The sequence below is a fragment of the Ceratotherium simum genome, chromosome 1 (assembly GCF_057802395.1).
Source record: "Ceratotherium simum simum isolate JZ-2026a chromosome 1, ASM5780239v1, whole genome shotgun sequence".
In the NCBI taxonomy this organism is placed as follows: Eukaryota; Metazoa; Chordata; class Mammalia; order Perissodactyla; family Rhinocerotidae; genus Ceratotherium; species Ceratotherium simum.
In genome coordinates, this window is record NC_141900.1 from 102,949,729 (window position 1) to 102,973,030 (window position 23,302).

At 43.5% G+C, this 23,302-nt stretch overlaps 4 non-coding genes across 4 annotated transcripts; 2 read left to right on the top strand and 2 right to left on the bottom strand.

Annotated features, from left to right (window-relative positions):
* The first annotated feature begins 6,215 nt into the window (after positions 1-6,215).
* On the top strand, positions 6,216-6,287 carry TRNAC-GCA (transfer RNA cysteine (anticodon GCA)). The gene has a single exon. It is a non-coding gene; the product is annotated as a tRNA-Cys (tRNA).
* A 1,106-nt stretch (positions 6,288-7,393) lies between these two features.
* On the top strand, positions 7,394-7,465 carry TRNAC-GCA (transfer RNA cysteine (anticodon GCA)). Its single transcript has one exon. It is a non-coding gene; the product is annotated as a tRNA-Cys (tRNA).
* Positions 7,466-13,658: 6,193 nt separating this feature from the next.
* On the bottom strand, positions 13,659-13,730 carry TRNAC-GCA (transfer RNA cysteine (anticodon GCA)). Its single transcript has one exon. It is a non-coding gene; the product is annotated as a tRNA-Cys (tRNA).
* Positions 13,731-15,433: 1,703 nt separating this feature from the next.
* Positions 15,434-15,505, bottom strand: TRNAC-GCA (transfer RNA cysteine (anticodon GCA)). The gene has a single exon. It is a non-coding gene; the product is annotated as a tRNA-Cys (tRNA).
* Positions 15,506-23,302: the final 7,797 nt, after the last annotated feature.

Sequence of the window (23,302 nt, forward strand, 5' to 3'; positions counted from 1 at the left end):
ACATTTTATCAATAGTACTGAGAGTAATGTCTGTTGCTTACTTTGCTCCATGTACTTCTAAGTGACTCATCTCATTTCACATCCATAACAACCACAGGAACAGGTACTCTTGTTGTTCCCACTTTAAAGATATGGAAATAGAGGCTCAAAGAGGTTAAATGACTTACTTAGGATCCCACAGCCGGTAAGTGGTAAAACCATGATAGAAAGTTAGGTCTGGAGTCAAGCCCAGTTCTCTGACTCCAGGGCCCTAATTATTATCATTATTATTACAATATACTCACTTCATTCTCTTGCTAGGAGTCCATTTTGTTTTCACACGATAACTCAGTTCCCCCTGAGACCAGAATTCATGGCAGCTTCATCCCCACCATCCTCCCCCTGACCTGGGTGTCCTTCCCCAAACAGGATGATAGCGGTGGCCTGAGAGAGCAGAGAACTGACTGGAGGTCAGTGGAGGGAGGTTTGGGGAAGGGAGTGGCCAGAGGGTGATGTCCTTGTGGAGGATCTCCCAGCAGCAAAGGCACTCCTTGGGACCTGGACGTTGGGGTGCAGACAGACCTCAGGGCAGGAAGAGGTCTCTGCTTCCAGAGCAGGCTCACGTGAAGCTGGGTCCCAGACAAGGGGTTACCAATGACTGGCCTGGGCAGTGCCTCACTCCCAGAGGGACAACAGGGAGCCTAATGAATTGTGGGCCAAGTTTGTGCCAAGGATGAGAAGGATGGTAACCCAGCCGGTAAGTATTAAGCTCTGTAAGCAAGGGGCTCTCTTTTGCACTGAACCCACCCATTTTGGAGATTCAGGAATGTTGAGAGAAGACAGGAGTTCTGGGTGTGACTGTCGTGATCGACGGGTGATTAGGGTGATTAGATTAAGCGACTGCGTGGTGGGGGGAGGTGGATGGCAGGCAGTGTGGTCCCCTGCGATCACTTCCCTCTCAGCTTCTTGAGGAGCTGACACGAGGGCTCAGGACAGTTAGTGCATCGTTAGAGCCTTGGTGGTGGCTGGTCGTGTGAAACGTACTAATAAGATAGCTTATTTCAGGTGGGGCTAGAGCTCAGTGGTAGAGTACTTGGCTCTATGTTATGAAGATCTTTGGTCTGGGATATCCCATTTTCAATTTTAGAAAGATTTTGGTGCAAAGGCAAAAGGTTAGACAGCCATTTCCCTGACAGCAGTGTCCAGAACTGAGCAGAGTGATTTTCCTGTTTCTAGTTGTTGACACAGGTGTCCTGGGACGAGGGAGAGGGACAAGTAGAGCCTGGCCTAGTAGAAAAGGAAGAGCAATGACTGGTGAAGACACAGAGACACCTTTAGATCTAAGAGGAGGGTCTGAATGCTCTGAGGATGATGTTGTGGGGGGCAGAGGTTTCAGTTCACCTCTGCTCACTTCTCTGTCTTCTCAGGAGTCCTTGAGGCCAAGGTTTTGTCTGCACTTGTTGGCTCTGTTTCAAAAAGGACCCAAGGTTTTGTTGTTATTCAAACATGGTGAGGTCAACAGATCAGATGACTGCCACTGATAATGTAGTTCGCCACTCACAGTTTCCACGAGGAAGGTCACTGGGGGCCGCACAGGGCCACATGGGGAAGCACCAGCGTAGGTCAGGAGACAGAAGGAGTTGGGGGCGGGGCAGGGGGTGCGCGGAGAGCACGGGCAGGAGCCTTTGTTGTGGTTTTCATGGGAAGGAATGGGCAATGGGCAAGGCAGTGTAAGCAGGCTTAGGATTGGATGGTTTGAATGATTCGGCAGGCCCTGGACTATAGGTGTGGTCCCTAGTTGTCCAGTGCCTGGCCCTGGGGTGATTTAGGGCAGTGGGATAGAGCTCTGGACTGCAAGAGCCTGAAAAAGGATGCAGATGAGGGTGTGCAAGGGTTTTGGTTGGTTTGCGCATTAAAGGCATGCTTGTAGGCAAGTGTTTGCTCTCTCTAGGAATTAGCCAACCCTGGGAGGGGCAGTCCCTTCCCCATCCATGAAAGCCCCAAGATGTCAAAACATCATAAAATACATAAAATAAAAAACATGATTAATATAGGTTCCTCCAGAATCAGGAGCTTATAGCAGCTTTAGCCCCCACTGTCCTACCCCTCTGGGACCCCTGAGAACAGTCGAGGAAGCCGAGAACAAAAGGGCCAACCATGACTCTGTGGTGGGTAGGAGGGCAACGAGGCCAGGACTAGCTGAACTACCGGGGGCAAGGGAGGGAGAAGGTCCGAGGGAGGAGTGCGGACGTGGTGGGGGGAGGATCAGAGATTGAAGTGGGGGTGGGGAACTTCAGGGTTCACAGTTCTGGAGGTAGGGCAGTTTCCTGTGATGATCAGGTCCCAGCTGTGTCCTCTGGCCAAAGAGGAGCTGAGGGAGCAGGGATGGGGGAGGCTCATCAACACGGAGGCTGAGACCACCAAGCACAACCAGAGATGCAGGCCTGGAGCAGGGAGTGGAGGGGCAGAGGCCCCAATCATTGGGGCTGGTGAGGGGGCATCCTGGAGGCCGCACAACGACGGCAATGAGGCCAGGAAGGGAGTTGTGCAAGTGGGAGGTGCGAACTTTTGAGAAGGAGAAGTTACTGAAAGACAGAGGGACAGCTAGAAGGGGATGGGCAGGTGGGGTCATGCCCTGGGTGTGAGAGGTACGTGAAGACTCACACGGAGCTTGACAAGCTGTCAGAGGAGAGAGCCAATGATGTCAACTGCTCAGCTGGCCTCCGGGTCCTGGAACAGCCTCTCAGGGCACCTTTGAGAGGCTCAAAAGATGAGAAGGGGGAGAATCACCCAGATGCCCAGGGACGGAGATAGTGGATTGCAGAACTATCAGTGACACGAAGGGCTTGAATGAATCAGTTCTGGGGTGCTTCACTTTTCCTGGATAAGAAGATGAATTTGCTTCCAGGTGTGAAAGCAAATGCTCTACGCTGGTGCTGGTGGCCGCTGATGGGAGACAAGAGGGTGGTGGGAGGCCGCAGAGCTTTGGGGAAGGGAGGGTAAAGTGGGAGAGAGATGAAGCAGACTATGTCCAAGTTGGAGCTGAGAATCTCCTACCTCTCTACCTTCTTTCTCCAAGTAAAATATCAGCCCTTAAAATACTGCCATGGCCCCAGGCAACACTGGTCTGCTTTCTGTCTCCAAGGACTAGTTTGCATTTTCTAGAATTTTATATAAATGGATCATTCCATAGGTACTGTCTTTTTTTGGTCTGGCTTCTTTCACTCAAGATAATTATTTGAGATCTATCTTTATTGTTGTGTCAATAGTTCATTTTTATTGACAAGAAGTATTCCATTGGATGCATACACCACAATTTGTTTATCCTCTCACCTGTCGATAAACGTTTGAGTTGTTTTTGGTTTTGGGCTTTAACTAATAAAGTTGCTGTGAACCTTTGGCACACAAGTGCAAGGATATGTGCTTTCTTTTCTCTTGGGTAAATACTTAGGAGCGGAATAGCGGGGTCATATGCTACGTGTATGTTTAACTTTTTAAGAAACTGCCAAACTGTTTTCCAAAGTGGTTGCACCATTTTGCATTTGCACAGCAGTGTATGAATGTTCCAGTTGCTCCCCATCCTCACCAACCCTCGCTCTGGTCAGTCTTTCTGATCTACATTCTACTGTAATGTCGTAGTATCTCATTGTGGTTTTAATTGGTACTTCCCTAATTACTGATGATGTTGAGCAGACTTTCATGTGCTTATTGCCATCATATGGCTTCTTCCGTGAAGTGTCTGTTCAGATCTTTTGTCCGTTGTTTCATTTGGGTTGTTTGTTTACTTATGATTCAGTTTCGAGAGCTCATTATATATTTCTGGGTCCGGGTCCTGTGTCATATGTATCTGGTTTGCAAATACTTTTTCCCAGCCTGTGACTTGTCTTTTCATTCTCTTAACAGTGTCTTTCAAAGAGCAAAAGTTCTTAATCTTGATGAAGTCCAATTTATCAACCCAGGTTTTAGTGTCATATCTAAGAAATTTTTGCCTAAAAAAAAGTCACACTGCCAGTCCTCAATTTCAGAAAGAAATCAATTGTCTTCTACTGTTGGAAATATGACATAACAATAAAGAATTTATGAAATTTGCTATGTAAAAACGAAATATTTCTGTTTTATGTTATGACAATGTAAAAATTATCAGTTTTTCCTCAACATAAAGCAGCAGTGACAGCACCCTTTGAACATTGTGTGTAACAAATGGGCAGAGGACTCTCCTATCCTGTCGTCTCTTGGCTGCTGCTGTGGTCGCCGCTGTGCTGGAACTCACTTCCTCCCACTTCCTCCGGCTGAAAACCGCACAGCCCCGCAGGGCCTGGAACCCACGTTTCTTGCTTTCCTGGGTAATTTATTTTTTTTATTTTTATTTTTATTTATTTATTTTTTTAAAGATTTTATTTATTCATTTTTTTCTCCCCAAAGCCCCAGTAGATAGTTGTATGTCATAGGTTCACATCCTTCTAGTTGCTGTACGTGGGACTCGGCCTCGGGTTGGACGGAGAAGTGGTGCCTTGGGGCGTGCCTGGGATCCGAACCCGGGCCGCCAGCATCAGAGCGCGCGCACTTAACCGCTAAGCCACAGAGCCGGCCCCTTTCCTGGGTAATTTAAAATTTCGACTGTATTTAGCTATGACTTCTTTCTTGGAAACCACAATTAACTAAAACAATGTCAAAGACCTGTCCCTTCCCCACCCAGGTGTCAGTGGCTGTGCCTCTCCCACAGACTGTTCTCATGATGTGTTCTCTCTGGGTCTCCCCTGTTGCCCCATCTCCCAAGGCGCCAAGCCTAGGCAGAGGTTCCCCTCCTCCAGGGCTGACATCAGCTCCTTCTACATCCCTGCCCCCCAACTCCCTGACCGGGGGCACAACCCTGGGCTACTTCAGTCCCTCGGGCCCATTTCCTAGTACAGCTGCTTAAACAAGTCTTCTTCCCAGAGCGGCTGGAGTAGCACCCATCATGATGGGGGTGGGAAAGGATGACGTCTGGGTAGGGGTCCTGTGTGGAGCAGGAGGCACCAGTGGCCTCACTGCCAGGTTTCTGCCAGGGGGAAGGTTCTCACCAGGCTGGGCTCACCTGAGTTCACCTGGGAGGGAGAGGCTCCTTATAGGCAGGGGGTGGGCCCCAGGACACCCCGTCAGGGGCCAGTTCCTGCTCTGTCAGCTGTGCTGGCTGGCTGGTTGCCACCCCCTTTCCATGCAGTCAGTGATAACTGAAAGTATCACCCCTTGGGTCAATGGAGGGAGGCTCTGGCCAATTCTGGTATGTCGAAGAGGCCGTGAGAAAAGAGGCGAACACAGTGAGTATGGTATCATTTCAGGTGCTAGGTAAACTTGGCACAACCCACAGGAGGTCTAGGATCCTCTCAGTATTTCTGGACAAAACAGCTACATCCCTAAAGCCCTGTGCGTATCATTATTGGAGACAGCTTCTGTGGGGAGAGAGGATGGAGAGGGACGGGCACTGGGGAGGGTTGATAGGGGCCTCAAGACCTTTTTCAGCTTCTCCATTAATGGAGGGCGGGGAGCTCTCTCTGGCTCTGTCCCACACCATCGCCCAGCCTTTCAGATTAGAGAGCAGCCCCCTCCCCTGGTTTACTCCCCATTCTCAGCCCGCACTGAGCTGCCTGCGTCTGCTCTGAAGTCTTGGAACCCATCATCTTCCATGCTCTGGGGGCTCACAAGCAAGCTATCCCAGTGTCCCACCCTCTCCCCAAATCAGTTTTCTCCTCCAGAGGGAATCTGGGGCTGCTTCACCTTATTCCTCCACAATATTTAGCAGGTTGAGTGGGTGAAAGGGGCTGAGTGAATGAAGCATATGGTGGAAAGGGAGAAAGGGGGTCAGCTGTGTCTCAGGCTGCAGTGTCCTGGCCAGATTCTTGGCCCAGACCTGCTCCTCTATCCATACAGAGACCTCTCTGCTCCTCAGTGCTCTAGTGCAGGAGGAGAGGAGGGGAGCAGAGCTCCGTTAGGCTCGGGAAGCCAATGACTGCCCACTGCAGTGAAGACAGAGCAGGGGTGGCAGAGGTAAGCAGAGCCGGAGAGTGAGGAGGAGAAAATGGAAGAAGGAAGGATGAGCCTGGCACATAGAAGCTGGTTGGTAGGTGTCTATAGACGACAGTGAGAGCCAGACTGTCATGGGGCAGACTGCCTGCTCCTGGGAGCTTGCCTGTAGGAGTCCAAGAACAGTAGTCAGCTGCACAGTTCAAGAGGTGTAATTAAGGCCTAAAAGCAGGCTTGGGGGTATAGCTCAGGGGTAGAGCATTTGACTGCAGATCAAGAGGTCCCTGGTTCAAATCCGGGTGCCCCCTTGCTGAAGTCACTTTTAGCTGTGAAGTAGTAAATAAGGAGGAGGCAAATGATTGCTCTCGTCACCCATATTGGCCTCTAGCCCCTGATGGCACCTCAATTCCCATATTGACTGTCCTGTGTTCTAGGACAAATGCTGTGCTCTGGTGCTGTGCACATGGGTTCTGTTCTGGTCAAACCTGTGTCCTCATCTCTAGAATTAGACAACAGAGGGGAGGTTTTGGGGATTAACTGTGGTCATAGCAAGTCATGCTGTGGGTCACCGCCCTTCCCCCAGTAACAGTGGCTGTGAGTCCCACTCATTGCATTAACAGGAATCCAAACGTTTCCTGGGATGATGAGCACACTTTCCATGTGACATCAATCTCAAGCCCCACTGAGTTCCAGACACACTTGATCCATTTTTGTTTTATCTTTTTTCTTATTCTTCCCTTGGCCTGAAAGCCTCCTCAGCTTCTTCGTCTGGCAAACTCCTCCTTGTCCATTTCCTCCAGGAAGCCACTCCTGACTCCCCAGGCAGAGTAGCTCCTTACTCCCTGCTCCCACAGTTCTCTGCTTGGGCTTCTGCCACTCTGGAAATATTTTGGTTCATGGGTTAGTCTCCTATTTGGACTAAGACTCTTTGGGGAACAGGGACAATGTTTCATTTGTCTCTATGTCCTCAACATGGATGACTGGGGCTGGCAACTAACATGATCTGTGAGTGTTTGTTGAGTGACTGAATGAATGAGTGAAACAATGAGCACCCTCCTTGAGGCCTTAGAGTATGGAGGAGGCTCTCCCTTCTCTAAATGTGAGGTTCAATGAAGACCTGGAACCAACAGCTCTTGTCCTGATAACTTTGTGCCGGCTCAGGTAGAAACACTAGTATAGACTCAAAAGACCTTTCCAGGTGTAAAGGCTGGTGCCATTACCACAGCTTGAGGAAGAGGAGGGCTGGAGAGGAGGACTAGATAAGGTTGGAGAGGGGAAGAGGGGAGAGTGGACTATAGCAAAGAAGATTTGCCACCTTTTGGGACACGCAGAAAAACAGTGAAATATAGACACATAGGTATCCTGGGTGTAGTACCATGGGTGAAAATGTTCTAATGAAAGGTCATATGCAGGTGGGGGTATAGCTCAGGGGTAGAGCATTTGACTGCAGATCAAGAGGTCCCTGGTTCAAATCCAGGTGTCCCCTACTTCTCTCCCCTTTTAAATTACTGCAGCAGGTGCTGGAATTTCTAACCCTTCCTGACACATTTAACCATTAAATAATGTGCTTTGTCTTGTGATAAAAACTTAGGGTCTATATCAGGACCAGCTCCAAGAAAGCTCTCATGATTATCATCCAAACAGCAGCTACTGGCGTCAGATTTCAGATTTCCCTGAAGAGGCTGATGAAGTTAGCCCAGCCCACTCCCACCTCTACCTGGGGACTGTCGCCTTTCATGGCCTGCATGAGGACTTCACTTACTTTCTCTAAAACTCTCATTTACTCAACCTGGCTGTAATCTCCAGGAAGAAGGCTGGCTCTTTGTTCTTGCTGCTACTACTTGTGCAGTATGGATATCCATCTTCCTGCTTTCCAGAGATGACTGTAAGGATTTGAGAACCATATCAAAAGCAAAGCCTCTGTCCTCTCCCTGGGAATTTCTTAGTGGTGCTGCATCTACCACAGACTTGGACCACTTGATTCCACTTCTCCCTCCTTTCTCTCCTACCATTTTTTTCTTTTTTAACCTGGGTCAGTACTTCCTTGGGGAGAATGCCTAGAAGTAGACTCTATATAATAATTTTTCAAAATTCAGATAAAATATTTAAGACATATAAAAGGTATAAAAAATCCTGATGAGGAATCTCCATGCTCCTTAATGAACAAGGTAATTTGAAATAATCTTTCCTATGAGGAGACATAAAAAAGCTCAGAAAATATTACAAACATCTCATTGAAAGCATCAAAGAGCTAACTAGTTAGACAGGAAATTCTGGATGGAGATTTGGGAAGGATGAGAAATGGAAAGTTAAATCTCCACAGTGGAGGCTGCTTTGGCCCTGAGCGTGTTTTCCAGTCCAGAAGAGGCAGCTGAGAGGCTAAGTGGAACTTTTGAAAGCCTCTCAGGGTGAGGGGGATAGAAGTCAAAATTCTGGGCCCACCTAGAGTAGGGACACTAGTGAAACCATCTCTGGCTTTGGGCTAGGACTCTGAGAAGTAAGAGTGAACCGAAAGGAAACAGCCACTGCTGATCTTTGTGACATCTGAATGGCCCAGAAAACTCAATACCTTGAAGGTATCCTGACTGCTAGAGCCCCTCAGATACTTGGAAAAACCAAATGAAGGAAGATATTGCCATCACTACACATTAGTTCTACAAATAAATTTTGGAATACAATGTTCAACACATAGTCAAGGATAACTACGTACACAGGGAAGCAAAAAACCATCAACGAAAATCAACGAAAACAACAGACCAAAGAACTAAACACGGGAATTTTTTATATTAGACCTGCCAGAAATACACTGTAAAATAACAATGTTTGCTGTGTTCTGGAAGATAAAAGACAAGCTTAAAAATTTCAATAGGAAACTGGAAAGTATAAGAAGTAACTAAGGAGATTTGAAAAGAGAACAAGATAGAAATTTTATATCTAAAAATCAATAGCTAAAATAAAAACTCAATGAATATGTCTATGTTCTACTCAATGAATAGTTTCAGCCAAGGAGAAAAATCAGCGAGTTAGAACATTGGGAAGAAAAATTATCCATTATAAAGCATGGAGAGACAAAAGTATGGCAAATACAGAATAGACAGTAATAAATATAGAGGATACAATGAGAAGGTCTAATGCACACTTAAGTGAAGTCCTGGAAGAAGAAATGAGAGAGAATGAAGTAGATGCAGTGTTTGAGGAGACAATGGCTGACACTATTTCACAACTAATGCGAGACGTCACTCGTCACATTCAAGAATCTCAATGAATCTCAAACATAGTAAACAAGATTAAATCCATACCTAGAGTTACTATAGTAAAATTGGAGAAGTCCAGAGACAATAAGAGCCTCTTAAAAGCATCATGACAAGAAGACATATTACTTTTCAATGGAGGGCCTATTGGATTGAGAACTGAGTTCTCAAGAGCAGCAATGAAGGCCAGAGGGCAGTGGAATTGTGTACACTGAAATACTGTAACGGTTAACACAAAATGCTATACTTAGGTAAAATATCCTTCATGAGTGAAGGTAAAATAAAGACAATTTCAGACAAACAAAAACTGAAAGAATTTGTCAACAGCAGGTATGCACTAAAGAAATTCTAAAGGGTATATTCTAAATGATCTAGACAGAAGGGTTGAGATGTTGGAAGGAAGAAAGAGGCAAAGAAATAGTAAATATATGAATAAATCTAAGTGAACATTGACTGTATAAAAAATAGCAATAATGAGGTTAAAACAACTTATGGAATAATGCAAAAAACAAAAACCACATATAAGTTAGGAGGGAAGTTATGGAGTTAAAATGTTCTAAGATGCTTGTATTACCTGAGAGTAGGGTAAGTTGTTGGTTAACTATAGACTTTGGGAAATAACTATGTGTATGGAGTTTCTAATATAACCACTAAAATAGAAGAAATAGCATTTATATTTTTCAAACTAACAGAGGGAAATATGGCATTATAAAAACCCCAATCAATCAAACAAAAAAAGGAAGGAGGAGAGAAAAACACAAACACTTTCAATAAGTGATGCAAATTGAAAGCACAAAATAAGGTGGTAGATTTGAATATAAATACATCAGCAATTACATTAAAAGTAAATAAATTAAAAGCCCCAGATTAAAAGACAAAGATTGTCATATTGGGTTAAAACAACCAACCAACTATATTCTATTTACAGAAGACACATCTATAAAACTTAGGAATACAGAAAGATTGAAAGTAAAAGAATGAAAAAATATATGACTTGCAAAACATTAACAAAAAGAAGGCAGGTGTATCTTATTGTCAGACAAAATAGACTTTAAGACATGAAATATTAGAGAAAAAAGGTTACTTATTAATAGTAAAAGGCTGAATTTACCAGAAAGATATAAGAATTCCTAATTTTTATGCTTCTAGTAATATAGCTTCAAAATATGTAGCTTCTAGTAATATAGCTTCAAAAATCTGACAGAATAACAAAGAGAAATAAGCAAATCTAGAATTAGAGTGAGAAAGTTTTACGTATCTTTCTCATTAATTAATAGAAGGAGACAAAAACACCATGAATAATTGAGAATTTTTCGTTTAGTTTCTTTTCCTACTCGGCTTTATTGAGGTATAGTTGACAAATAGTTGTAATGTATTTAAAGCGTATAGTATGATGCTATGACACACATATACATTGGGAAATGATTACCACAATCAAGTTAATTAACTCACCCATCATCTCATATAGTTACTTTTCTTTTTTTTTGGTGAGAAGGCTTAATATCTACTCTCTTAGCAAATTTCAAGTATATAATACAGTATTATTGGCTATAGTCACCATGCTGTACATTCGATCCTCAGAACTTATTCGTCTTATAACTGAAAGTTTCTACTGTTTAACCAACATCCCCCTACTTCCCCCACCCCCAGGCCCTGTCAACAACCAATCTACTCTCTGTTTCTATGAATTTGACTTTTTTTTTTTTTAATTCCACACATAAATGGTACCATAGAGTGTTTGCCTTTTTTTAGTCTGGCTTTTTTCACTTTGTATCATGCCCTCCAGATTCATCCATGTTGTCACAGATGGCAAGATTTCCTTCTTCCTAATGGTGAATAGTATTCCTGTGTGTGTATCTCACATTTTCTTTATCCATTCATCCTTTGACGGACACTAAATCAGCATTTAGAGGAATACTTATAGCTTTGAGCAATGTACTGGAAAAGAATAAAAATAAACTAAGAATCCATATCAAGAAGCTAGTAAAAAACTGGATAAAAGAACACTATGAGAGAAGAAGGAAATAAAAGGGCAGAAATTAATGAAATAGAAAACAAACACACAGTAGGGAGGATTAACAAAGCCAAAAGTTGTTTTTTGAAAAGAAAAGTGAGATTGATTAACCTCTGGTAAAACTGATAAGACACATAAGAAAGCAGAAAAAAAACCCCCAATATCAGGAATAAAAAAGAAAAACTGCAGATTCTTTTGACTTTAAATTAGTGATTATAGAACATTATGAAAAATAGTATACAAAAAACATTAAATCTATTTAACAAACACGTACAAAGTACTTACCATGTGGCAGGCACTATTCTATGTACTTTAAAAATATTAATGTATTTAATCCTCATAACAACTCCACAAACTAGCACTACCATTGTGCTCATTTCTATTATCATGTCCATTCTATAAATGGCACAACCAAGACTGAGAGTTAAACAACTTCACCAGGTCACTCAGGTAGGATCCAGAATTTGAACCCATACTTCATGTCTTAAGATTCCAAGGACTTTACCACTATGCTATGGTGAAACTGAGCAAGAACTCAAAAAACACTACAACTTATCAAAGCTGACATGAGAAAAAACAGAAAAGCTGAACAGTGCTCTAAGTTTTAAATAGTTATTTTATTAAAACAATTATTTGAAAATTGTTCCACAAAAAATTTCAGATAAAATGGTTTCGCTGGTGAGTTTTATCACATACTTAAAAAAATAATAACTATTTTTACATAAAAATCTTTCTAAGAATAGAAAAGATGTATGCATTCTACAACTACTTTTGTGAGACTGGCACAGCCTTGACACCAAAACCCAAGAAAGACAGTATAAAATAGTACAGGCCAATCTCCCTCATAAATGTAGGTACGGAAAATTAAATAAATTATTATCTGGCTAGCTCCACACATATATAAATATGATAGAACTTCATGATCAAGTTGGATTTATATCTGGAATGCAAAGTGTGTTTAATTTTACAAAAAGCATAAGTGTAATTCATCACGTTAATAGACTAAAGGAGAAAAATCGTATGATTATCTCAATAGATGTAAAAAAAGAGAGTTTTGATAAAATTCCACATCAATCTGTGATAAACTTTTTTTTGCAAACTAGAAATAGAAGGAAAATTCCTTAATTTGATAAAGACCATTTATAAAAAGTATACTCCATAATATATAGTTAATGGTAAATGTTGAAAGCTTTTCACTTAAAATCAGAATGAGAGAAGATATTTACTATCAACACCTTTATTCAACATTATACTAGCCAGTACAATAAGGTAAGGAAAATAAATAAAATACATAAGGATCGGGAAGAAGGAAATAAAACGTTTAAATTTCTTAGATGATATGATCATATACATAGGAACTCCAAAAGAATCAACAAATAATTAGAATTAATGAGTGTTTAGCAAGACTCCTGGCAGATGCCCTCCATTCCCTTATCCCCTTTTCTTGGCAAAACCACAACTTTTAAAATGATACACTCAAAATTTCAGCATGCAAATTTTAGAAGTCTAAAGTTAATCAGTATCTTTATCCTCCTTCCAAATTTCATAAAGATACTTTAACTCTTATCACCTCATTCCTTATATGTCATTGTTAACCAGTATTTAGTCCTAGCTTTTAAAAAAACTTTATAAATTAGACATTAACATTGTCTAAATGATTTTTAAATTTACTTACATATTTACCAATTTCTTTGTTCAACGTTCCTTCTTGTGTCTCAGACCTCCCATCTGGGATCATTTTACTTTTCTCTAAAGTACATATTTTAGGGCCGGCCCCGTGGCTTAGTGGTTAAGTGCGCGCACTCTGCTGCTGGCGGCCCGGGTTCGGATCCTGGGCGCGCACTGACACACCGCTTCTCCAGCCATGCTGAGGCCGCGTCCCACATACAGCAGCTAGAAGGATGTGCAACTATGACATACAACTATCTACTGGGGCTTTGCAGGAAAAATAAATAAAATTAAATTAAAAAAAAATAAAGTACATATTTTAAAATTTTCTTTAGTGAGGGTCTGTTGGCAGTAAACTCTCTCAGCTTCTGTCTGTTCTTGAAGAATAGTTTAGCTGGGAACAGAATTCTAAGTTGGCTGTCATTTCCTCTCAACAGATCGAATGTGTTGTTGCACTGTCTTCTGGCTTCCTTTGCAACTGTTGAGAAGTCGCCAGCAGTCGAAGCCTTTGTTGGTGATCTCAGGTTTCTCTCTGGCTACTTCCAAAGGACAGAGTCCTAACCCTCAGCCAGGGGACCAAGTACACATTGGAGGGCACAGGGACCAGGTGAGGGGACAGTGGGAAGATCAGAGGAGTGGAACAAACACATCGCCTGAGAAGAGCTTCCCTGCTCCACCCAGAAACTGGATTCAGTGAGAGGAGAGGAAATTGGAACTTGTTTACCACCTTTTGTGACTAAAATGCTAGGGGGCACCCAGATTTGAACTGGGGACCTCTTGATCTGCAGTCAAATGCTCTACCCCTGAGCTATACCCCCTGCTAGACTAGTAAGGTCCAATTACCATCCTCTCCTTGCAGCCGCACCCAGAGCTTCTGCCCTGCTGACCCTTCAGCATGGGTGGCTGAGTTGCCAGACCTGCTTTACTGCCAACTCATCTCCCTGCCTTAGAAGAAGCAACAGGTTCCCTTCTCCCACAGCTCTGCAACCTCTCTGCCTCCAGGCCCTGAATGAGGGCAGTAACCTGGGGAGCAGGAAGGATCTATAGTGACATCTGTGTTGTGGTTTTTGTGTTGAGGACCTGAAAACAGAGACTCAAATGCCCAATGGCCTGGGCAAGCGTGCAACACCTCAAAGATAGAGCACATGTTGACTGGATGTGGATTAGAGCTCTCTGTACAAGGCCACAACCTAGGATAAAGGCTGATCCCTCTCTCATTGTCCCGAATCTCCATATATTCAACTCTTTAACTGCTGGGTGAGATGATCCGTCTGAAGAAATGTTTGAAGAAATGATTTCTCTAAGCTTCAAGTCCACCTTACTGTGGTCTGCTCTGTGATGCTGGGTCTGGGACTCAGTAAACCACGCTTATCCTTTGCCAGGTGGCTTCCTGGTTGGTCCTGCCAATAGGGCTCTTGGAGGGAGACTGGGAGGTTGGAGCAGGAAGAAGCACTTGTTCCTTCCTGCCTGCTTAGGTTCCTGTCAGTGTCACCCAGCAGCGACAGTCCATCCCAGTAGCAATGGTGATTGCTGCCTGCAGTTTAGTGCTCACAGGACCAGCTTTGTCATGTCTCCTCAGGGACACCAGCACTTCCTTAGAGATCTGAGTCCGTGATCCACAGAGATACTGCCCAAGTGTGTAAGATTTAACAAGTTCGTCCTCTTCTGCTTGGTCCCCCAGCCCTGGGACGGTAGCTGCTTCTTGCAGGTACTACCTCCATGATACTTAGTCTTCCCTTTTTGCCTTTCAGTTCTCTCATTCCTGGTTGTTGTGTGTTAATTTTGTCCCCCAAAAGATATGTTGAAGTCCTAGCCTCCAGTACCTCAGAATGTCACCTTCTTTGGGGAGGGACATCAAAGATGTAATTAGTTAGGGTGAGATCACAATGGAGTAGGGTGGGCCCTTAATCTAATATGACTGATGTCCTTCTAAGAAGAGGAGAGAGACACACAGGGAGAAGACGGCCGTGTGAAGACAGAGGCAGAGATTGGAGTGATGCATCTACAAACCAAGGAATGCCAAGGATTGCCACCAGACACCAGAAGCCAGGGATAGGCAAGTAAGAACCCCCCCTAGGGCCTTCAGAGGGGGCATGGCCATGCTGACACCTGGATTTCAGACTTCAAGCCTCCAGAACTGTGAGACAATACACTTCTGTTGTTTTAAGCCATCCATTTTGTGGTACTTTGTTACAGCAGCCCTAGGAAACTGATACACTGGTTAACAATTATTTATATTATATTCTCTCTGTTAAAATAAGTGGTGCAGTTTATGTCTCTGGACTGGACCCTGTCTGATGCAGAAATTGGTACCACTGGGGCCCTGGGAGACAGACTCTCGAAGAGGGTATTGGGGATGGATTTGGTCTCGTCCTTGGTCTTCAAGGCAACGCTGAGTGCCTGACTGGACCCCAACCACGGTCGTTTCTCAGGCTCCACCCAACCTCCTCCTTTATAGAGTGTGGTCTCTATAATACTTGATTTTGTCAGTTCAGCTCAAGGAGGAAAAGAGGACCCTCAAAGGGGGCACCTGGATTTGAACCAGGGACCTCTTGATCTGCAGTCAAATGCTCTACCACTGAGCTACACCCCCTCTGACTACTAGTAAAATCTAATTAATAAACTTCTTTACACTTCCACTTACACACAGGCTGCTCATTCTGACTTAGCAGAGGGCTGCTAGTCCTGTTTAACTGTAAATGCACCCCCTTATGCCGTAACTATCCTCCTTTCCCGCAAAGGACCATCGCTTCTTGGCACCAGCTTGGAAGGTCACTGAAGGTTCCATTTGAGACAATGAAGTCTGTACCTGGCTTGGTATATAGGCAGAAGATGAAGCCCAGAGGCAAGTTCCTGCTTATTGAGTAAGGACTAGAATGTTCAATTTTAGCTTTTCAGTTGAGATCACTTTTAAATATCCTACAGTATCAGACCAAGATGACCTCTCCCACCTCGCCTCCAAATTCCACATCTGTTTAAGGCACTTGAACTTTCAAATTTTCTTTTAGCTTACTTTCTCGTATATCCTGCCCTCACTGCTCACTTTTCCTTCCTGTCTTTCCTTTAGCCGTCCCCTGCCATCCATGCCAACATCAATTTTCTAAGTTCTTTGTTTCTTTGGATTTCTCTCTCATCACCAAATTGCTGTCTTCCTGTGCTTTCCCCAAGTGGTCCAGATGCTTGGTAGATTCCGGGGGAGGTGTGTCAGCATTGATGGAAGAAGGACTCTGTAATAATTAGATGTTGCTGCATAACAAAATACCCTAAAACTTAGCAGCTTCAAACAATAAGTCTTTATTATATCTTGCAGTTTTGGAGGTTTAGGGATCTGGGGGTGGCTTAGCTGGGCAGTTCTGGTTCAGGGTCTCTATGAGGTTACAGATAAGGTGCCAGCTGGGGCTACAGTCATCTGAAGATTTGACTGAAGGTTTGGGGCTGGAGGAAACACTCTAAGCTGGCTCCTTCACATGGCTGTTGGAAAGAGGACTCAGTTCCTCACTGGCTGTTGGCAGGAGGCCTCAATTCCTTGTGGTGTGGGCCTCTTCACAGGGCTGCCTGATGTATCCTCATGACACAGCAACTGGCTTCCCCCAATGTGTCTCGTCCAAAAACACTCTCACAGACACACTCAGGGTAATGTTTGACCGAATATCGGGGTTCCCTGTGACCCAGTGAAATTGACACATAAAATTAATCATCACACATGATAAGCGTATATTTATGTTTGTAAGAACTTGCCAAACTGTTTTCCAGAGTGGCTGTACCATTTTACATTCCTACCTGCAATATATGAGTGATCCAGTTTTTCTGTATCCTTACCAACATAAAATTTAAAAGTTATCACCTTTTTAATTTTACTCATGCAGATAGGTGTGTAATGATATCTCATTGTTTTTTTGTGTGTGAGGAAGATTAGCCGTGAGCTAACATCCATTGCCAATCCTCCTCTTTTTGCTGAGGAAGATTGGCCCTGGGCTAACATCTGTGCCCATCTTCGTCTACTTTATATGGGACGCCGCCACAGCACAGCTTGACAAGTAGTGAGTCTGTCCGTGTCCCAGATCCGAACCTACGAACCCTGGGCCGCCGAAGCAGAGCACATGAACTTAATGCTATACCACTGGGCCGGCCACCCTCTCATTGTGGTTTTACTTTGCATTTCCCTAATGGTTAATGATGTTGACATCTTTTCAAGTGCTTGTTTGCCATCTGTATATCCTCTTCAGTGAAATGTCTGTTCATGTCTTTTGCCCATTTTCTACCTGGATTTTTTTTGTTGAATTTTGACAAGTCTTTATATATTCTAGGCACAAGTCCCATTTTTAATACTTTTACATTCATATTTGAGTATCCATAAACAATATTCAGTATTCTGTGTGTTGTTTAAAAACTCAAATGGCATAATGCAGAACGTATAGCTCTGCATCTTAAATTCTTTTGCACATGACATCATATTTTTGAGAGCTGTCTGTGTGGCTCTTGCATCTCGTAGGTTGAACGTGTAGGACTCAAGAGGTAATAATAAAAGTAGCTTCATTTTTGCTTCTCATTGTCCCTTTAAACTTTCTCAGTGAAGTATTTCTCTTGCCCAAGTGACTTTAATGATCATTCTTAGGTAACAGAAAGTCCCGTGGTTGCAGTCTGAATTCAGTAATTAAAATATCCAGTCCCACGTAGTAATCAGTGCTCTGACTTGGTTCCAACTTCTCTCCTCCCCTAGAAGAGGGAGGGGTGGAATGTGGTCCTTCCTCTCTCTTTCCCCACCTAGCATTCTTTCCTAGCATTTAGGGTGGGGAAAAGGAAGGGAACGAGAAGAGGAAAAGGGGAATAAGAAAGTTCTTACTTGATGAGAACTGGAGTGAGATAGGTTTGCTTTCTCTGGGCCTGGCAAGTGTTTGAAATTATGACTCCTCAGACATTTCCACGACATTCCTCAGAGGCCACCATTGGGAACGTTCGACTGCTTCCATGACCTGGTAATGGGTTTTTCCCTTGGCTTCCTGGGATCTGTGTCACATAGATTCTCTCTTTTGGGGTCCATGACCCATTCTCTTGAGCAGAGTTTGACATTGCTCCCAAATGGCTCTCCCTGTGTGGCCTGCAGGAAACACACATATGCCTTTCGTTCCCACCCACTCTGGGAGAACCGTCCAATTCCCAAGAGCAGCAGGCTCGTCTCCACCTGCAGAGCAGGCTGTCTTGTCTCAGCCTTGTGCCAGACACACCTCTCTGCAAACCTCAGCTCCAGGGCACATGGACCAGGCCCTCTAGTGGACTCCGTGAAGCCCCTTTGCTAGGCTTGAGAGGGGAGAACACCCCCAACTCTTTCTCTCTAGAAGAGTGACACTCGCACCACAGTCTCTCCAGAGAAGTATTCCTCACCAACATTCTCTGATCTCCAACAGCCTGACCCTCTCACCCCTCACGGTGGGTGAGTCATCTGGTTATCAGACGTGACTGTGACATTTACTCGAGGTGTGCTTTCTCTCTCCTGCCTTTGGTACCTGATGCCTATTTTATGATGGGCTTCCAGTCAAAACTTCCTTTTATCTGCTTTGTTTTATTAAATTATAGGAGTCCGGAAAGTTTTATATATCCATTCCACTGTTAATGGACATACTTAGAATGTTTCCTGTTTTTTGCAAATTAACAACAGTGCTGCAGTGAACATCTTCGTACACACTCCTGATGCACTTATGCTAGAGTTTCTCAAGGGTATATACCAGAAATGAAATTCCTGGATTGCATACACACTTGTAATTTTACTATTATAGTTTTATATAATTTTTATATTTGTTTTATTATTTTTATAATAATAAAAATAATTTTCTCCATAGTGAGTGTACCAATTATCCTCCCATTGTCCCATTGTTAACAAATGAAAATCCCATCACCAACTCTTGATCTAATTAAACTTCAACTTATCCTAAGTTTGGGGAGAGGAGTGAAAATGGTGCCTTTTTATTGTTTTAATTAATTTTTATTTCTCTGATTTCTAGCAAAGTTGAGTATATTTTCATGTATTTATTGGTCATAAAAATAACCTCTTCTGTGAATTGCTTATCCTGTCTTTTTCCATTTTTCCATTGAATTAACTATTTTTTCCTGATTGCTCTATAAGAATTCTTATTTTTAAAAAATAATTTAAAACATTTTCATTGTGGTAAAAAACACATAACATAAAAATTACCGTCTTAGCCATTTTTCAGTGTACAGTTCAATAGTGTTACTTATATTCACCTTGTCTTACAACAGATCTCCAGCACTTTTTCTTTATGTTTATATTCTGGTACAAATCCATCCTCCATCATATGTGTTGCAAAATTCAAAGTCTCTTGTTTAAGGAATTTTTGTCATATAAAGTTTTAAATTTCGATGTAATCAAATTTAGCTCTCATACTTTGTGATTTTGCGGTTGTGTTTAAGAAATCCCTCCCTGGGTCATATATATATATATGATAGACTGAATGTTTGTCTCCCCTCAAAATTCACACATTGAAACCTAGTCCCTAACGTGATGGCATTCGGAGGTGGGGCCTTTGGGAGGAGATTAGGTCGTGAGAGTGGAACCCTCATGAATGAGATTAGTGTCCTTATAAAAGAGGCCCCAGAAAGCTCTCTTGTCCTTTCTGCCACATGAGGATACAGCAAGAAGAGGCTGTCTATGAACCAGGAAGTCGCCCTCACCAGACGTCAAATGTATTGGACCTTGATCTTGGACTTCCCAACCTCCAGAGCTGTGAGAAATAAATTTCCATTGTTTATAAGTCACCCAGTCTATGGTATTCTGTTATGGCAGCCCAGACAGACTAAGACAATATTCTTTCATATATTCTTCTAAAAGTTGGAGTTTAATTTAGGTCTTTAATCCATCTAGATTTTTTTTTTTGAATGGAGTGAGGTAGGGATCTTATGTGATTTTTTTTTTTTTAGAAGCCAATCATCTCAGCACCAGTTATTATATAGTCCACCCTTTCCACATTGGTGACACCATCTAGGTCTTATATTCTGTGATAACACTTCATCTAGAGCAACACTTTCCAATAGAAATGGAATGCAAGCCACAAATGTAATTTTATATTTTCTAGTATCCACATTAAAAAATAAAAAGAAATTACTGAAACTAATTTTAAAGGTATGTTTTATTTAACCCAAAATATCTAGAATATTATCATTGCAACATGTAATTAACATAAAAATTAATAATGAAATAGTTTGCATTCTTATTTTTGGCACTAAATATTCAAAAATCTGATGTGATTGCAAACAGCATTTCCATGTTTTCTGACTGTGCAGAACATTTTGACTGCCCCTGTTGTATATGGGGAATTTCTTTCCTTACAAGACCAGCACCTCAAAAGAGAAGCTAGAAAACTCTGTTCTCCAGGCTGCTTTGAGTTTCTGGACTAGGTCCAGGCTCCATTAATAAGATGTACCCATATGAGGCTTGAAGAGGGAAGAGGGAGGTGTAGAGCCCATTTTGCTTGCAAGGATGCTGTCACCATCCAGTTTTCAGGGCTTGAGTGTTTGGTACAGATGTGGTGCATGTGCTGGTTTCTGGTGGGAACAGAGACTGACATCTCGTGCTGGGTGGGGCCAGTGGAGTGGTGGTTTCTTCATCAGTCCAGTTCTGTGTCTTGGTTGGGGGCATTGTTCCTGGAAGCTTAGCCTAGAGACTCATTTTCCACCACTCCTACCTCATGAGATAGATATTTTTAACAAACTTTTACAGCTTAATCCAGCTTCTGTTGCTGGCACCTAAGGGCCCTGACTGACACAGCAAGCAAGTCCCGAAGTGCCTTATGCTCCCCACTGGAGATGGCTGAGAAACGCCTCTCCACAGCAGTGTATTAAACCAGTGCTTTTCTAGGTATCCCCGGTGAAGGATCAGCTTTATTTTTATTTTCTTAAAATCTGTCATGGCTTGGGGCCAGCCCGGTGGTGTAGCGCTCCACTTCGGCGGCCCAGGGTTCACGGGTTTGGATCCTGGGCACGGACCTACACACTGCTCATCAAGCCATGCTGTGGCAGCATCCCATATACAAGATAGAGGAAGATGGGCACAGATGTTAGCTCAGGGCCGATCTTCTTCATGCAAAAAGAGGAAGATTGGCAATGGATGTTAGCTTAGGGCCAATCTTCCTCATCAGGAAAAAAAAAATCTGTCATGGCTCAATACTAGTACATCAGACTTGTGGACTCTGAGACCCACCACAACACCAGAGCTGGCCAACATCAGATAGTTGTAGAATTTCTAAGCATTGGTGAAGAGTTAACTGACTGGCCCCAGTTGGTGGACCACACTTTGAGCAGCACCGGTCTGAAGGTCATGCTGACCGTGAATTCCTCTGGAATCCAGGGGTGACTTTACTACTCTTTAAGTTAGTCATGCAAGCCCACTGTAGAACTGCGTTTCCAACCAGGAGAATATTCACACTCCGCTGGCTGGGAACTGCCGCTAGCCAACAAGAACTGAGTGGCTATTGAGCTAAGAGGTGCAGACTCACTCACTACAGTGCCGCGCGTTTCTAAGATTTTATTTATTTATTTTCCCCCCAAAGCCCCAGTAGATAGTTGTATGTCATAGTTGCACATCCTTCTAGTTGCTGTATGTGGGACGCGGCCTCAGCATGCCCGGAGAAGCGGTGCGTCGGTGCGCGCCCGGGATCCGAACCCGGGCCGCCAGCCCCAGAGCGCACACACTTAACCGCTAAGCCACGGGGCCGGCCCAGCCGCGCGTTTCTAACGTGAAGGGAAGGAATTTCCTGGGGGAACTTGCAGGCAGGGAAGCAGCCAAATGCCCACAGTCCCTTGAACTCTCCTAATCCCCCAGAGAGAGCAGCTTGGACCAGGCAGAACTGGGCGCACCAAGGAATGCACAGCCATAGAAGGACCTCTCCCCTGCATTGCTTTGTTATAGAGGGGCTGAGAAGGCCCTGGGAGCACCTGGTTTACTGTAACAATGGGAGTTTCCTGGTCAAGGAAATGGCCTTGTCAGAAAAACCTCCTTTCAATGACTAACTCAGACCCACTGAGCAAGATGCTTGATAAGTTGTTGATGGAGAAGGGGCAAGAGCCTTCAGAGTCATCTGGATTTGTGTCTCCTCTGAGGTGTAAACAAGCTAGAAATATAGCTTTCTTTTGTAAAGGGTGTGTGGAAGCAAGCAGACCAGGGCTGGCATGGCCACTGCACAATGTTTTTAGGGACGCAGGCTCCTTTCATTTCTCTGTTCAGCCCTCCTTAAAATGTGGATCCCATCCTCATGGTTGGCTCAATGTTGACTCATGGTCCAAGTTGGCAGCTGGTGCCTCTATGCTCTAAGGAGGAAGCAGGAGTAAAGGCAAAAAAGGGCACATATATTTTTCCTTCTCTTAAGTTTTCCCAGAAGTCTTGTCCAATGACTGCTTCTTATCCCTCATTTGCCTCTCCTAGCCGAAGAGAGGCCAGGAGTTGTGGTCTTTTAGCTAGGAACATAACTGCTCAGTATAAAATCAGGGTTCTATTACTAAGGGAGAGGGAAGAATGTATATTGGATAGTTAAATGGCAAGCTCTGCCCCCTCCACACACATACAGGCACACACACACAGACGGGTGTGTGTGTGTGTGTGCTTGTAGCACAATTTCTACATTTTTTTCTTGTAAAAGGGATAAAATGTGGCCACTATCTAAGGTCACTGTGTGCACAACTCCAGAGTACTATGTAATTGGTGGAGTTGTGTAATACACAACCTGCATGACGGTACATGGCTGCTCTGGCAATCACCATCATCTCTCCAGTGTTCCTTCTATAAAGACCTGTCATATGAATGCCTGCTGTTTTTCAGAGCTAATAAAATACGTTACTCAGTTGATGAGTTGGTATGTTTTCACTTCTGTTTGATTACCAGGAAGCTCAGAGACACACTTTGTGTTCAGCAGTCTTAGCTTCTCCTAACCTGGGCTCTCTGGAATAATTGTTTACCTCCTCGCCTAAACGTTCTGTCCTTGCCTCTTTTTTTCCCTTCAATTTTTAAAATTGTGGTAATGTACACATAACATAAAATTTATCGTCTTAGCTGTGTTTAAGTGCACAGTTCAGTGGCATTAAGTACATTCATCCTGTTGGGTAACCGTCACCAACCTCCATCTCTAGAACTTTTTCATCTTCTGGAACTGAAGCTCTGTCCCCATGGATCAATACCTCCCCCTCCCCCGCCCCCAGCCCCTGGCCCCCACCACCCTACTTTCTGTCTCTGGGATTTTGACTGCCTCGTATAAGTCAGCCCCTGCCTTGCGTGCTTGTTTGATTGGGCAGACTTTTATTGTGTCTTTTATTGCAAGCTGTGGCACATCATATTTTTTTTGAAGCAAACTTGGTATAAACAAATAAAATCAGGATGGTAATAATT